Source organism: Ceratosolen solmsi, unplaced genomic scaffold (assembly GCF_000503995.2).
Source record: "Ceratosolen solmsi marchali unplaced genomic scaffold, CerSol_1.0 scaffold14, whole genome shotgun sequence".
NCBI lineage: Eukaryota > Metazoa > Arthropoda > Insecta > Hymenoptera > Agaonidae > Ceratosolen > Ceratosolen solmsi.
In genome coordinates, this window is record NW_011948420.1 from 8,318,799 (window position 1) to 8,326,137 (window position 7,339).

Sequence of the window (7,339 nt, forward strand, 5' to 3'; positions counted from 1 at the left end):
TTGAGGCGGGGGGGGGGAATAAAACAAGCAATTTACGTAAAATTTATACGTATGAATGATTTAAATTTATCCTACATTTTGTTGTCTTTGTTAAATAATTGACTAATTCGTCTCTTTAATTTTATTTTAACAAGATAACCTCATCTACCAATACTAAATGTATAAACTCAATCTAATACATTGGAATTTTCAATTTGTTTAAATAAGATCTTATCAGTAGAGAAAAAGAATCGATAAATAAATATGTAAATAAATGATAGAGATGTAACAATTATTTACCAAGAGTACATGTGTCAGATTATGAATTGTTACTTTTAATTTTTTTATAGAATAAAATATTACCCGTGATAAATGATATAGGAAAGTATAGGAAATAGGTACGACGCATTCTTAAAAAAAAAAAAATTCAATTCAAATGGAAATATTAATAGAAATATCTTTAATGTAACACTAATCTTGTCGATATCAAATGTCATAATAAAGATGTCCTATTTGTTTCAGTTGTGCTTGAATTACATTTTAAATTCGTTAATGCTTCTGTATAATTGACTATGTACAGAAATAGATTTGGAAATAGGTCAGCCATTATGATCGTATGTAATTGGTTTTTTGTATCTCATTGTGCATTGATGCATGTGCAGATGTGCGCACACTCGCTCGTACAGACGTAAGTAGTAATTGTCTTTGCATATACTTTTGAAAGATTGTGATATAAAAGCCGGATCTCTCGAGTTCGAGGGAACGGATGCGACGGCGCAATTTTCTTCGGATTATAGGTGCACACGCGCATTGTCCAAGAGATGCTTATAAAATGAGCGGAAACAAGGCTAACGAGAGAACAGACAGGGTTACGTCGACGGCCTCGTTGATTGGAGATGAAAATTAATTGGGCGAATGGAGTGTAGTGGAGCACAAGTGGCGGGAAGTGGGCAACCTAATGGCGAACCCCCGTTATTGTGCTTCAATTCGAATTGTGCACTTGGAGATATTTTTCAACACAGGAAAATTGATGCTGGTAAGGCGCAGTTAGGTGCAATCAGGAGTGCAATATTGAATTTTTTTTATATCGCGATTAGCGCTTTTATTGCTAAGGCAATATTATTTTAACGCTTTTATGACGGCGATCGCGCAATTAGAATTTCATCTTTTTTTTTTTTTTTTTTTTTTTACGAGTAGTCCTTCCTCTATTTATCTAGGATTCTCTCAGTCTATTCCGTTTGATATATTAGATTTTGGATGAGCGAGTGGACGATAAAATCGCACGTTTTAAATCTTTGTTTAATTATAATTATCGCAGTTTAATTGGAATTTTTTGGTCACTTTAGGGACTTTAATGTCGTATTTTTTGAAAGATAATGATTTTAGAATTCGCACTTGATTAACGAATGTCGTTACCCTAATTCGGAAAATTTTTATTTTATTGTAAATTTCTTTTGTAAAGAATATATATATATATATATATATATATATATAGAATCGTGAGAAATACGATGATGTAATTATCAGAGATGCAATGGTAATTATAGGAGAATACAAAGAAATATAAAGATTGGCAATAAAATTTTTTTATTTGGTCATTTAACGAATAGGTTATTAAATCGAAGTTAGCATCATTTTTCACCTCTTGCCTCTCGTCGTGTGTACCAATTGTACAACATTGTTTACGCTCACAAAGGACGAATCGATCCTTTATATCCTGGGATGCTCTATTGCCTGCAATGATTAATGCCAAAGATATAATGCTATAATGGAAATTAGGATTGTCGAGGTATTGGAAGGTGTCTTATAATGTTTGTAAACGTCGATCGGGCGTGAAAGAACGCAAATGCACCGCTGGCAAGGCAATAAATTCAGCGGACGTCGACCGATATCCGTCCAATGTGCGAGCGTGTGATATTGTGAGCGCCGTAGCGCGGCAATGCAATAAATTTACGTAAACGCTCGGCCATTGCCGTGGTGAAACTGCGAATTCAATAAAGCTCATCGCCTCCTCCTCCTCCTCCTTCAGCTTCGCCTAGCGTCGACGATGGGCTTATCGAGTCGGTCGACGAGTAAGTGGCGTTGTAGTTTTCGTCAAATCCGCTCGCGTAACCGGCGATTGGCCAATTCAATTTTCAATGAGACTCACGATGCCAGCAACATTACCGCCGGATGTCTGCTCGCCCGGGAGATGACTAATAGATTTCTCTGGACGGTCCATCCATCTCCCGAGGCTCGCTCGCCGAGGCATCGATAGGGAATCGAGCGGCCGATCATCGGCGACCCATTCATTAACAAATGCCGAGCATTAATTATTGCACGCATACACTTTTGTAGCAGCCATTAAGGAGCTAATAATACGAGAGAGACTGTCCTTGGGCTTGTTCCTCGCGCATTTGGGCGCTCGCGGAAATCCTGGCTGATCGATGAAGCCGCAAGAACGCGCGTGCTCCGGCGACGTATCGATCGCTCGCCTTTGGCTAATTGAAAAGTCGTCGTTAACGCGCAAATGGAAAGAGACAATTTGAAAAAACGGGATGCTCCCGTAATGGCGTATTATTATTCGTTTATATAGTCTTTTGCATAATAAGTTATTTCGAGCATATAAATTTTCAAGGTATTTTTAGATTTAAAGCCTTTACGACGACTTGACGTGGTGCTTATTGCTTAACGGGGCCAGATCTTGTGTGGTTTATTAGTAGTTAACATTTTATTTTCCATAAAGCCGACGTTGCTCTTAATTTTTTGTTTGTTTGTTTGTTTGTTTCTTTTTGTTTTTCTTTTACTTCTTCTTCTTCTTCCTCTTCTTCTTTCTTCTCCTCTGCTTCTTCTTCTCCTTCACTATCTCCGATTGCAAAATAATGATAAACACAACTGTTTTTAAAGTTCAAGCTCATACGCTAATTTTAATTACTTAAGTATTTGATTTGATTTAATTAGCAGATGGAATTTTGTATCGCTACGAAAATATTATAGTAATACATAAATTTCTTCTTATTTATTTCATTTTTCTTTGGATGTTTATTTTTATTTGTGATTTTGTTTTGTTTTGTTTTGTATTTCTTTTTTTACAAGCCTTTTTAAGCCAATTAAATATAAGAAGTAAACATAAGAATAAATCTTGAATTAATTATTAACAAAATTGTTAAATATTAGAATATGTTCGTGTGTGTGCGCGCGTGTTTAATAATAAAGAGACAGAGGAGGAGGATCTTCATTGGGAGACAGCAATCATTTCACATACCATAAAGTATAATGTTTTACACGCAGAAAATACTTTTTTAATCCATACGTTGTTTGTATTCAACAGTTTTTATAGCCATTTAAAGCTCTCGCAATCTTTATTAAATACACTCCGATGGAAATTATACGCGCTTTCCCACTCTCGAAGATGTTAAAAAAGCTTTTACATTCTCTTTTTAACCGAATCATAATTTCTCATACTGCCCAACACTTATTATATCAAAATTCAGAAAATGATTACGCAAATTTATTCAGGTGCGTGGGACATCTCGTTCATGCCCCTTCTCTCTCACACGTGCGTAACGGGCTATACCGGTCTCGCTATCTCCCTCCCACTGCCCTGGACGGACGAGCCGTCAATTTTCATTAAAAATTATTCGACGCTCGCGGTATTTCTCAAGATTTCTGCCCTCCCGTCGAATATAAAATTCGCGTATAAAATAAATTCCGGGGCGCCACGCTCGGCTCTCCAATTAGGCAAAGTAATTAAAGAATTACGTATCGGTGAGTATATTCTCTTCTTGGCTAGGCATTCCTACGTCCATAACGAAAATAGGAGATACTTGAGCAAGTCCCGCGCGCTATGAATTCTCGCATTCGTAAAATCTTCCATTTACGGCGCTGACGGCTCGTAATGTCACGGATATCTCCATGTTGGCTCACGGAGACGCGGGCATCGACGCGCGGCATCTCCCTCCGTTTTTTTTTCTTCTTCTTGCTAAACTCTGCTATTACGGTTCGAATCAACTCCTATCTTTTCATTAAAAATCTACACTTTATTGCAGTACTCAAATTGTTGTAAAATGACGATATTTAAATGACGTTAAGCCACCGACTCCCCTCGCCCCTCGCAAAGCGTCGAGGTTGCAACACTGCCGGGATTAAATATTAGTTACTGAGACGAGTGAGTCCCTCACTGTCCGACAGTTGAGGGTAAAAAAGAAAAATCAAGGGAATAGTGTGATGGTGATTGGGTGGAGATGGATCGTGGTGATGGGATGGGTGGTGGTGGAGGAGGAGGAGGAGGAGGAGGAGGAGGAGGACAAGGAGGAGGTGGTTAAGAGCCACTCTTAGAGAAAATGAAAAATATGGTGTTTTGAATTATGACAATGTCATAAATAACTGCTGATGGCAATATTTTGTCACCTTTATTGCCTTCTGCTTTTTGTTTGATCGTAAATTCGGTGGCGGTTCGGCATCGCTAGGTGCAGGTACCGTAACCGCTTGTTGGCCTCCGTACCGATTCTCCCCGTTTTGCATCGGAATTACAAGCCCGAAGCGAAAAGTCCGCCCTACTCTTTCCATCGCGCGGTCCATTCGACTGTCGTCTTCGTCGCGCCAAATGTACGTCCATTTCTCTTCGCTGCCACTCTCGCGACACTTAACATAGGATTAATCCGTGCAAGGCTCTTCGCGTGCGGAGATGCTGTTTTCGCGATGCCACGTACCATATACTTCATTATTCCCCGTTTGCCGTATTAAGCCAGCGACATAAGACGATTTGTCAACTGTAAACTCGATGCACTTCTTATTCGATGGCCAATTATATTAAACAATGTAAATTCATCGGTTTGCGAGAGATTGAGACAATGTGGTGATTTTTTTTTATACTCTTTGTAGTAGTTGCGATGATTTCTTACGGGCCATCATCGATCTACCAATCGATAAGTAAATTCTTTCATTCATCGATCGTTTCATCCTCAATGCGTACGAGAATACTGTACGAGAATATATTTTTTATACTGTAATAAAGTAAGTTGGTACAAGAGAATTATAATCGCTAAGAAATTACAATCATAAAGAACGAGTCCTTTAATCAATACAGAATAAAAAGTTGATTGCATTGTAAAATCAAGAAATTATTCAATTTCATATGTGGGCTTGCTTGCCCAAAACACATATTGTAGCTCAATGAAATAGTTCTTTTGATAAGTTAATTGCACATATGATTTTGCAAAGTATAGGCATATTTCATTCCGAGTGATTTCATTCGATAAGAAATGCGCATGAAAGTCGCGTATGCCTGGATTATTATGACACTCGAGGATTCTTATTTCATAAAAAGTTTATGTAAATATTCAAAAGCATGTCAGTATTGACATTTATTTATTTTTTTTTTTTTTTTGTTCTGTTGCAATATTGTTATTAAAGTACTTAGTTTACTATCGATTATTTACATTAACATTTTATACTTGTGTAATAATACTAGCTCGATCAATGTTTAATCGACTTTGCGCAAACATCTCAAGTTGAAAAAGCTCATTCATGTTACCTAATTTTCTTTTACGAATAATAATGCATAAGACTCTATATCGTATAAGTATTATCTTCAATTGTAGTGGAAAATTTTATGGTCGAGATAGATAGTTTATGCGTGAGGCTCGATATCAGGTGAAAAGCAAGCGATTTCATGTATTTGTATAGAAGGCTTTTATAAAGCTCGTTAGACTCGTTGTACTTTAGCTTGTATTGTATAATTTTTAAACTTATTACTTCTCAACTAAACATTAATTATCATTCCGACACCTTGCCATTTGGGGAATTTCAAATTCCAATATTCCATTAGCAATATCGTTATCCATTAGCGATATGGCGTTATCAGGTATTATCGTTATTTGGCATTGGGGGAGAGGTCCGGCTTTAGTAATCGCGAGTCTAATGGTCCGACGAACGTTTTCGTATTACGGCGCGACGAGCTTGAGTAACGCGCGCATCGGGATAAAGCGCAACAAGTCCCGAGCTTCCAGTGGAGAACGCCGTCGATTGTCCCACGGAACGGCGGGGCTCGTCTGGCGAACCTCGAGAGGAGTAGAGAATGTTGTCGGGGTCGAGGGGGAGAGTCGAAGCGGGGATAAGTCATACGGGCGCAAGTGTGCAAGTGTAATTCGGTGGCGCAGGCGTGGGGCGCGAGACGCGGGGAGGACGATTCTCCTCCAGGTGGGAGTGGCGTGGGTGTGTCCAAGGTACTTCCCTCACGACCGCGAGAGTACGGCGCATGAGCACCCGCGCAAATCGCTTTCATGCATGACCCCCGCGCGCTTTCGACCCGAGGTGCCCGCCACGCTGCCTCTTGTATCAAAATTATTGCCATTGCACCGCGACTTTCACCAAATAAATCAACGCTCGATCTCGTTGCTCTTCTGCGCGAACATACTACTGTGCGAACGCATTGTTCCCAGCTCCCTTTTCGATCCAAGTGCTTGCATTCCTTTTTTTTCTACATCGGCTTCTTCCTTATTTATTAATTGAGTTTATGGCTCTGTCAGCCCTAGGAGCAGCGGGTGCCGTACCTCGTGAATTAAATAGATAAGCTCGATGGGTTTCTTCTGTCGGAAAAGAGGCTTCTCCACTCGCATTTTATCCTAGAATTGTCTTTTTTTCCATTTTTCTTTTCGGCTACGTTGTGCGTGATAAATGCTCTTTTATGCGAGAATAATGCGATAGGAGATAATCGTTAATGGCTGTCTCGCTCATTTGTTGCCCGGTTATATATCATCAATTTACACAGTTATCGAAAATCCCTAATTAACGTATAATTTTAAATTAATATTATTATTTTAATATTACAATTAGTATAGCTGTAAAGCATCGATAATAATAAAGAAAACTCTTTTAGTTATTATTATTATTATTATTATTATTATTATTATTATTATTATTATTATTATTATTATTATTATTAACGACTTTTTTATATATGTTTTTATTATGGTGCGGGATATTTTTATTACGCTGTATTTTTAGTCATAATTTCATAATATTTACGATGTTTATTTCTTTTTATATTCTAGAAGCTTTTATTAGCTTAAATAGATATTAATAAATATACTTAAATTTACCGTACTCTATTGTTATTATTATTATTTTAATTTATAAATGAATATAGCTTTTCAATTTATTTAGCATCCAAAATAGGTTTTCACCTTTATATGAAAAAAAATAAAAAAATAAAAAATAAAAAATAAAAAAATAAATAAATAAATAAATAAAAATAAATAAAAAGAAAAAAAAGATAACATATTAATTTCGCGTTATTCAACATTAAAAGCATATTAGAAAACAGTTATATCAGTACAATAAATAATTTTTTTGTTCTAGCTAAAATTTTTAAATAAAT